General features: G+C 40.8%; 1 non-coding gene across 1 annotated transcript; it reads right to left on the bottom strand.

The window, feature by feature from the left end:
* Positions 1–1,211: 1,211 nt before the first annotated feature.
* TRNAC-GCA lies at positions 1,212–1,283 on the bottom strand. The gene has a single exon. It is a non-coding gene; the product is annotated as a tRNA-Cys (tRNA).
* Positions 1,284–10,142: the final 8,859 nt, after the last annotated feature.

Below are 10,142 nucleotides of genomic sequence, written 5' to 3'. Positions count from 1 at the left end.
CTCTGAAGCACACTATGCAAAAAACTCCACAGATCTACCTGCCCTCCCTCAGGCCTCTGACAGGGAAGGGAAGATAATCCCAAGGCTTTGAAAGCTCTGTGAGATAGAAACCAAGATAGCAATGACCACCAACATACAGGAATCCCAATCCTCCAGCAGGAAAAGGAATAAAAAACAGCAAAAAAAGTTCTTGACCCTGGAAAATTTCTGTGGAGAAAAAGAGCAAACACAGAAGCAAAGGAAGAGAGTGAGAAACAAGCAAACACATGCAACCCCTCCACCTCCCCAAATGGAAATTGGTCACAAGCTCTGGAGGAACTCAGGAGAAATCAGATACTCCTTCATGGATGCTGAGTGAGCCTTTGGATATGATGAACTGAAATGTATGTGTTGGGCCATCCGTCCCCTTCAGTCCTCCCCATGTGATGATATTTTATTTTGGTTGTAAACCTGTTGTTCCAAAAAAGCAGAAGACCTCCTAATGGTCCTTGACATTTTCAATATGAGGCCAATGCAGGAGGAAGGGCAGGGCTTTTGCCCACACACTGGAAGGGAGTATCAGCAGAAGGAGAAGGAGGAGACCCCAGACACAGGGCAGGAGGCAGAGGCTGGAGGCCCCTGAGAAGCCCGAGGACAAGGGGCAGAAGCCACACTTGCAGGCACAGGAAGAGCTCTAGTGTCAAATGCAGGAACAAGGAAATGAGGGAGCAAAGAGGAGGCTCTGGCCAGGCCTGGATCAGAATCCTGGACAATTTTGGTTTTCTATATAATTGTGGTGACCCCCGGACCCTGAGCCCCCAGGGAGGGCACTTGACAAAGTGTGTGCCTGGTCAGCAGTTTGGCTCTGACAAGCTGGGGGCCTCCTCTTTAGGTTTCTGCAGGCCCCAGAAGAGGATTGGAGAAGCAGGCAAGAGGCTGCCAATGGGAGGCTACTGAACATGGCCAGATACTGTTTGTTGTACCACCCTGACATCCCCAAAGAGCGAGGAGGAGCCTGCATCATCCAGGTCATAGAGAGCCAAGCTGGGGGCCCCTCCAGGGAGTGGGGTCAGCCTGAGCTCAGGGAGATGCCTTGGCCTGGACCCAGCATGCTTGGAGTGCAGCAGTCACAGGTGGGAGAGAGGCTGAGGCTGGCAGAGGCTGGGTTGTTGCAGATGGGGAGCAAAGAGGAAGAGGAGCAGGTGGAAGGCCTAAAAGGTGAGGCAGCTGGTAGGGGGCACCTGGATTTGAACCAGGGACCTCTTGATCTGCAGTCAAATGCTCTACCCCTGAGCTATACCCCCTGGCCCTCAGGGACACCCTTAATTAGCCCCTTTCCAAGCTGCCACCACACCCAGAGCACCTGCCTTCCTGAGTCATTGCCCGTGGCTTAGAGAAGCCTCCCCAGGGCTCAGCTGCCATCCCTGACCCTGGGCGCAAGAGCCACGTCCAGGGGCCCCTCTGAGGGTCACCCACACCCACCAAGCCCTCCACAAATCCTTTTAACCTCAACCATCCCAACAGAGCCCCCAGCCACATGGGGCTGCTTCTTGTCTTCACTCCCCACCCAGACCAGCCTGGCAGGCCCCAGGCAGAGGAGCCAAACGTCCCTCTGCCCACTGTATTGGGGTTTAGCTGAAATAATGGCTTAGGTTCGATATGGCCCAGAGACAAGGCAGCACAGCCCTCAGCAGAAGCTACAAGGCCTTTTGCCCTTCCACAGGCCTTGAGTGAGGCTGCTGGTCACCTGGAGAGGGCTGGGGACCACAGCAAGGCCCTCTCTCTCGAGCACCAGCCTGAGGCTCCAGGATGCTCCTCAGCCCTTGCCAGTTTGCAGTTGTTCTCTTTCCTTATGGGGGGCCCAGAGTTAGGGTCCCCTCACACCCCGGCTGCCACCAGGCAGGCAGACACCGTGTGTCCATGACCAAGCCAGGCTCTAGCCAGGGTTCCCTGGGCAGTCTGCTGCCCCCATTCTCTGTTTCTGCTAAAATTACTGGGAGAGACTGAATTTTGTTTAATGATATAAGTTTATTGATCCTCTTAAGCTCACTGGTTAGGCCAGTCATCACCCAGAAGGCGTAAATATGAAAAATGATAAAGGCTGTGATAATAATATAAATTAGTATTTTAATTAAAGCCATGTTNCCCCGTAAAACAGCCTCTAGGCTGGGGAAAATCGGGAGAGGACTGGGCAAGGAAAAAAATTGCTTCTGAGACTCGGGGTCCCAAAGCCGCATGGCTTCTTCTTAGGCTATCTAGAAAATTGAGAATTCTATTTCCAAACTTCTGGTTGCCATAATTGTAAATATTAAAAATGATAAAGGCTGTGATAATAATATAAATTAGTATTTTAATTAAAGCCATGTTGATAGATAAAGTTATCAGACCACGCGCTTGTAAGCATTCAAAACTGCCGCCTCCATTACTGCCTCCTAGCCAAGCGCCTACTCGCCAAAGAGCGAGCCTACTGGCAAAAGAGACCACTCCCTCCTAACCCAGGAGATTTAAACCCTTCCCTGCGTCAAGATGTAAGCCTTCCCAAGCCCAAAAACCGGAAACGGAAACCCGTTGGACCACGGGAAATGTAGTTTGATACATTTCCCAAATTTCACTTTTACAAAGGGAGGTGGGTCTCGCGGGCTCTCTTGGCATCAGGACGCCCCGAGCTGAGTCAGAAAACCTATTAAATAGCTCTGAAGGAGCTCATGGCTCAGCCCTGCCTTCATCATCCCAAGACAGCTTTAGTGATAACCAGTGACAAGGTTGTCCGTCCTCTTGTCCCCTTCTCCGTCCCCACAATGGGACAGATCCCGTCCTTGGAAAGGACGGCCTCCTCCGCTCACTAAACAGGGAAGACATTCCCTGCGATGGCCGAGGAAGAAGAAAAGGCAAATAGCAGGAGACGGCGAGCTACCTCTGCTCCGGACCCTGCACAGGGTTGTCCAGTCATTCTTTCTATTATCTACAAATGAATACAGTATGTGAAAAATAAGGTCTCACAATCCTCCCTTTACTTCTTGGGGAAACTGAGTCTCAGTTTCCTCAATGAAGCACCCAGAATATAATGACTCTATAGTACAAGGAAGACCTAACTCCATGCTTGGCTGTTTCTCAACATGTTAAAAAACGATGGGTAGGACAATTGCCCGGGAGCCATTTGATGTCACTCCCCTTCTGGCAGAATTAAAATTACAAATAAAATAATGGTGTGTGGTAGAGACATGGAAGGAAGAGGTGACACAACCTCCGCTGTCCAGTCTGTTCTGTCCAAGGATTCAGAGTCTCATGAGGCAGCTGTCTGATTACTGGAGTCCTTCGCTATTGTCGCCATCTTCTTTGGCCATCTGGAGGCACGCAGGTCCCCTGGCAAATCTACTTTCTCTTGGTGCTGGGTCACTGATAATAACTTTCCTTAATATTTCTTGAAAAATAGATCTTAATACAATTTAATAGGCACAAAAATTTTGCTTTGCCCATAGTTAGGTCAGATGGTGAAAGCCAACTTTAAAACTTAGGATTCTAATTTAGTGAATATAAAGAATATCAACTTATGATCCTCGATAATAAAGAATTGGCATTTCTTATACTTTTTGCTTTTTTTTCCCTTCTGTTTGAACCAAACCCCCACTTTGGAAAACTGCCAATGACACACTAAAAGGGACAAAGTTGCTATATCCCCAATTGGCATTAGAACATGCTCATTTCTTAGAAACAGACTTGACGTATACATAATCATTTGAGATTTTTTTTTAACTTTCTTTAAAAACTTCCACTTTGATTTTTATCTCACTTCCGTTCTGTGTTATTATTTCTTATTTGTTATTAGTTACTTTAATCTTCCCCAGTTTTAACTCTCAATCCCCCTCCGGAGGATGAGATTTTGCAAAGAATCTTCTTTTTCTGCAGGTGCCATAGATACTGCTCTTTGTAAACATGTGGTTTGTCTGCCTAAGTTAGATGATAATACAAGAATTCACCCAAAAGATGCTTTGCCCTTCTATTATAACAATAAACTTAGGACAGAATCCATTAAAAAGCTTGGCAAATTATGTTACATTTTGTCGAACATAACCAGTTTCCAACTGGACTCAAATAAATAGTTTTATTTATTTTATTTAGTTTTATTTATTTACCAGAGGACACACTTACATAGAGTAATGTTTTCTGATCTCTCCATACTTATATGTAATCTGCTTGCTTTACCGAATATATCCCATACACAAGTATTAGTATTATAGCAAATAATAAGTCAAGATGTTACTTAGAAATGGCAAATGATAGAACATAATAATTTTCTTTAAGATAAGGCACACAAGTCTTCTCACTCAAAAAAAAACCCAAACAAACATTGGTGATATAACGTTATGAAACAGCATAATTATATCCTAATTTAGATGTTTCTAGATCATTGCCTAATTATACCGCTCTGAGGTATTGAAAGAATTTTAGATAATTAAGGATAGATAATAAGGCCAAATATTTATATGAGTATAAAAAGAATCACAATTTTAGGTTAAATATTTCTAATGTTACCTATCAAAGCTTAGATATTTTAGCTTTAAATTAATTGATAAAGATTTACTATAGTGTTTATATATGATCAAATGCCCTGAGTAAGAGGAATTTGCTAATGCACACAGCATCAAAACAATTCTTTACAGTCCAGAATGCTGTGTTAAGCTTCTAGGAAGAATCATAGCAAAGTTCTGCACAAAGTCTCACTTCCATTTTTAGGGTGCCAAAGCCAGACCTGGCATATAAATATCCCTGTTCTCAATGAGTATTAAGGAAATCCCATTTTTATCTTTGACCAGGTAATTCCCTCAACATTCCCAGTGACTGTGGGAGCATGTGGGAGCACCCTTTAAAGGAAGGAATGATGGCAGCTAAAGAAGGGTCACTCTTAAATCTTAAAAAACTGTGGTTCCTGGTCAAGATGGCGGCAGAGTAAAAAGCAGCGCTTAACCTCTCCTAACCAAAACATACAGGACTCCTTAAGGGGACATAAAAACAAATCCAGACAAACGGAGGGACCCCACAACAGGGCGCAGTGTGGATGGTACGTGGAATCGGGGCATTTCCATGCTATAAAGGGGTGAAACAGCTCTCACTAAATCACGAGCTGAGCAATCCCACCCCCTCCACACATACCACCTACAGTGCCAAAGCCAGCTCAAGAGAAATAGAGCAAGTTTGGGGCGCCCATTGAGTCATTGGCAGCTCCAGGGCCTGTTCCTGAGAGCAGCAAGACTTAGGACCCCAAAAGGCTAAAGAACACACACGGACTTTGAGCGTGGGCACGGAGTACAGGTGCAGAGAGCAGGCACAGGTGGAGGTGGACATAGGCGTGCGCGCATGAGCAAAGGCTCTGAAACCCTGAGTGGGGAACCAGTGCAGACGGTATACGATTGTGGAAGCAGTGCCCTGAGATGTGTAAAGGAGCCTCCAGCAGAGGATCAAGCAAGGGGGTCTACCAGGGGGCTTGACCTTGAGAACAACCAGAGCTGAGACCTGAGGAGCTGAAAGACCGCAGACAGACCCTGAGAGTGAGGATAAAGCTGAGAACGGCCTGGGCTAACAATGGCAACCCAGATTCAGGAAGGCCAAAAGAGAAAGATTAACAAGAAGAAGAAGAAATCTTTAACACTCGACAACTTTTACACAGAGAAAATCCAGACAAACGAGCAAACAGAAGAGGAGAACAAACAAGCATCCGGACCCTCCCAAAATAATGAAAACTGGTCACAAGTGCTTGAAGAGTTCAAATTTGAGATGACGAAAAAGTTGGAAAAGATTTGGCTAGAGAAATGGGAAATAGCTCAAAAGGAAATCAGGCAAGAAAATAACAGTTTAAAAGGCAGAATTTTGCAATTGAAAAGTGAGGCTCAGAAATCAAATGAACTGATAATCAAATTGAACACCAGAAATGAGCAGATTGAAAAGGAAAACCAAAATATTATAGCCGAAAACCAGTCCCTAAAGCCTAGAATTGAGCAATTAGAAGCCAATGATCTCACAAGATAGCAAGAACAAATAAAACAAAGTCAAAAGACTGATTAAATAGAAGGAAACATGAAATATCTCAATGAGAAAGTGACAGATCAAGAAAACCGGTCTAGAAGAGACAATTTGAGAATTATTGGTCTTCCTGAAAAAGGAGGAATTAATAGGAATTTGGACTCCATACTAAAAGAAATTATTCAGCAAAATTGCTCTGAAGTTCTACAAGAGGGCAATATAGACACTGAAAGGATCCATAGATCACCCTCTACACTAGACCCAGAAAAGACAATCCCCAGGAATATAATAGCCAAATTCAAGAGCTTCCAAGTAAAAGAAAAAAATCTTACAAGAAGCCAGAAAGAGACAATTCAAATATCAAGGAGCACCAATCAGGATCACACAGGATCTGGCAGCCTCCACGCTAAAAGACCACAAGGCTTGGAATATGATATTCAGAAAGGCAAGAGAGCTGGGCCTTCAACCACGGATCAACTACCCATCAAAATTGACTATATACTTCCAGGGGAAAGTATGGGCATTCAACAAAATTGAAGATTTCCAAGTATTTGCACAGAAAAGACCAGGACTAAATGGAAAGTTTGATATCCAACCACAAAAATCAAGAGAAACATGAAAAGGTAAATAAGAAACAGAGGGGAAAGAAAAAAAACTCATAATTTTTTAAATTTGCCTTTTTAAGGGCCTCAGTAAGATCTAATTATCTGTATTCCTATGTGGAGAAATGCTATGTATAATTCTCTGTAGTGAACTCTATTCACTATTAAGTATTCACTATTATAGTGGTCGGAAGAATGATTAATGGGGAGAGGGTAGAGTGCTGAATGGTCTAAGATGATATGGGGGGTGGGAAAGAGGAGGGTGAATGGAGGGGGACACCAGGAGAAACTTGAGAGAATAAGAAAAATAGGATAATCTATTACACAAAAAGAGGGCATGGGATGGGGAGGGACAAATACTAGAAGAGAGCATCAAGAGGTAATATTTAAACCTTACTCTCAGTGTAATCAACCCGGAGAGGGAAGAGTAGCTATCTTATCCATTGGGATATAAAACTCTATCTAACCCTACTGAGAAAGTCAGAAGGGATAAACCAAGGGGAGCAGGGGAGTGGGGAGGTCAAAAAAGGGAAGGGAGAAGAAGGGGGAGGGAATTTATTAGACCTTTAAAAATAAAAAGAGGGGAATAATAAGGGAGGGGGTAGAAAGGGAAGTTAATCAAGGGAGGGGATAAGGGATACTGGCTTAAAGAAAACCACTGGTTTAAAAAGAAATAGTTTAAGAAGAAGGGGTGGGTCTAGGGGAGGATATGAAAATGTCAGCGAATGCACAACTGATAATTATAACTCTGAATGTGAATGGGATGAACTCACTCATAAAACAGAAGCAAATAGCAGAGTGGATTAGAAACCAAAACCCTACCATATGTTGTCTACAAGAAACACAAATGAGGCAGGTGAACATACACATGTTTAAGGTTAAGGACTTGAGCAAAAGTTTTTGGGCGTCAAATGAGAATAAGAAGGCAGGAGTGGCAATTGTGATTTCTGACAAAGCCAAAGTAAAAATAGATATGATTAAAAAAAGACAGGGAAGGTCATTATATCCTGATTAAAGGCAGTATAAACAATGAGGAAATAACACTGCTCAATATGTATGCACCAAGTGGCATAGCATACAAATTCATAAAGGAGAAACTGGCAGAGCTCAAGAAGTAAATAGATAGTAAAACCATAATAGTGGGAGATCTAAATATTCCTCTTTCAGATCTAGATAAATCAAACCAAAAAATAAATAAGAAAGAGGTAAGAGAGGTGAATGAAGTCCTAGAAAAATTAGATTTAATGGATATGTGGAGAAAAATAAATAGGGACAAAAAGGAACACACCTTCTTTTCAGCTGCACATAGTACATTCACAAAGATTGACCATGTAGTAGGGCATAGAAACATTGCAAACAAATGCAAAAGAGCAGAAATGATAAATGTAACCTTCTCAGATCATAATGCAATAAAAATAATAATTAGTAAGGGCACCTGGACAGGAAAATAAAAAACTAATTGGAAATTAAATAATATGATTCTCCAAAACCAATTAGTCAAAGAAGAAATCATAGAAACAATCAACAATTTCATTGAAGAAAATGACAATGATGAGACATCCTACCAAATTCTGTGGGATACAGCCAAGGCAGTACTCAGGGGGAAATTTATATCCTTGAGTGCATATGTTAACAAGTTAAGGAGGGCAGAGATTAATGAATTGGGCATGCAACTCAAGAAATTAGAAAGTGAGCAAATTAAAAATCCACAGATGAAAACTAAATTAGAAATACTAAAAATCAAGGGAGAAATTAATAAAATTGAAAGTAAAAGAACTATTGAATTAATAAATAAGACTAGAAGCTGGTATTTTGAAAAAACAGATAAAATAGACAAAGTACTGGTCAATCTAATAAAAAAAAGGAAAGAAGAAAACCAAATTGACAGTATCAAAGATGAAAAGGGAGACCTCACTTCTAATGAAGGGGAAATTAAGGCAATCATTAAAAACTATTTTGCCCAATTATATGGCAATAAATATAACAATTTAGGAGATATAGATGAATATTTACAAAAATATAAATTGCCTAGATTAACAGCAGAAGAAATAGAATACCTAAATAATCCCATATCAGAAAAAGAAATTGAACAAGCCATCAAAGAACTCCCTAAGAAAAAATCGCCAGGGCCTGATGGATTCACAAGTGAATTCTTTCAGACATTCAAAGAGCAACTAATCCCAATACTATACAAATTATTTGATATGATAAGCAAAGAAGGAGTCCTACCAAATTCCTTTTATGACACAAATATGGTACTGATTCCAAAGCCAGGGAGATCAAAAACAGAGAAAGAAAACTACAGACCAATCTCCCTAAAGAACATAGATGCAAAAATCTTAAATAGAATATTAGCAAAGAGACTCCAGCAAGTAATTAAGAAGATCATCCACCATGATCAGGTGGGATTTATACCAGGAATGCAAGGTTGGTTCAACATTAGGAAAACCATCCACATAATTGACCATATCAACAATCTATCAAACAAAAATCACATGATTATCTCAATAGATGCTGAAAAAACCTTTGACAAAATATAGCACCCATTCCTTTTGAAAACCCTGGAAAGTATAGGAATAGAAGGACCTTTCCCAAAAATAATAAACAGTATATACCTAAAACCATCAACAAGCATCATATGCAATGGGAATGAATTAGAAGCCTTCCCAATAAGATCAGGAGTGAAACAAGGATGCCCATTATCTCCTCTATTATTTAACATTGTACTAGAAACACTAGCAGTAGCAATTAGAGAAGAAAAAGAAATTGAAGGTATCAAAATAGGCAATGAGGAGACTAAGCTATCACTCTTTGCAAATGATATGATGGTCTACTTAAAAAAATTCTAGAGAATCAACTAAGAAGCTTGTAGAAATAATCAACAAGTATAGCAAAGTTGCAGGATACAAAATCAATGCACATAAATCATCAGCATTTCTATATATTTCCAACACATTAGAGCAGCAAGAGGTAGAAAGAGAAACACCATTTAAAATCACCCTAGACAATATAAAATACTTGGGAATCTATCTACCAAAACAAACACAGGAATTATATGAAAACAACTACAAAACACTTTCCAAACAAATAAAACTGGATCTCAAGAATTGGAAAGCCATTGATTGCTCATGGGTAGGATGAGCTAACATAATAAAAATGACCATTCTACCCAAATTAATTTACCTATTTAGCGCCATACCTATCAAACTACCAAAAAACTTCTTTACTGAATTAGAAATTATATGAAAACAACTACAAAACACTTTCCAAACAAATAAAACTGGATCTCAAGAATTGGAAAGCCATTGATTGCTCATTGGTAGGATGAGCTAACATAATAAAAATGACCATTCTACCCAAATTAATTTACCTATTTAGTGCCATACCTATCAAACTACCAAAAAACTTCTTTACTGAATTAGAAAAAACTATAACAAATTTCATTTGTAATAACAAAAGATCAAGAATATCAAAGGAAATAATGAAAAAAAATGTGAAGGAAGGGGGCCTAGCAGTACCAGATATTACACTATACTATAAAGC

This window comes from Gracilinanus agilis, chromosome 5 (assembly GCF_016433145.1).
Source record: "Gracilinanus agilis isolate LMUSP501 chromosome 5, AgileGrace, whole genome shotgun sequence".
Taxonomy (NCBI): domain Eukaryota; kingdom Metazoa; phylum Chordata; class Mammalia; order Didelphimorphia; family Didelphidae; genus Gracilinanus; species Gracilinanus agilis.
Note: the sequence above shows the minus strand (reverse complement) of the source record. Positions and strands in the feature narration are given on the sequence as shown.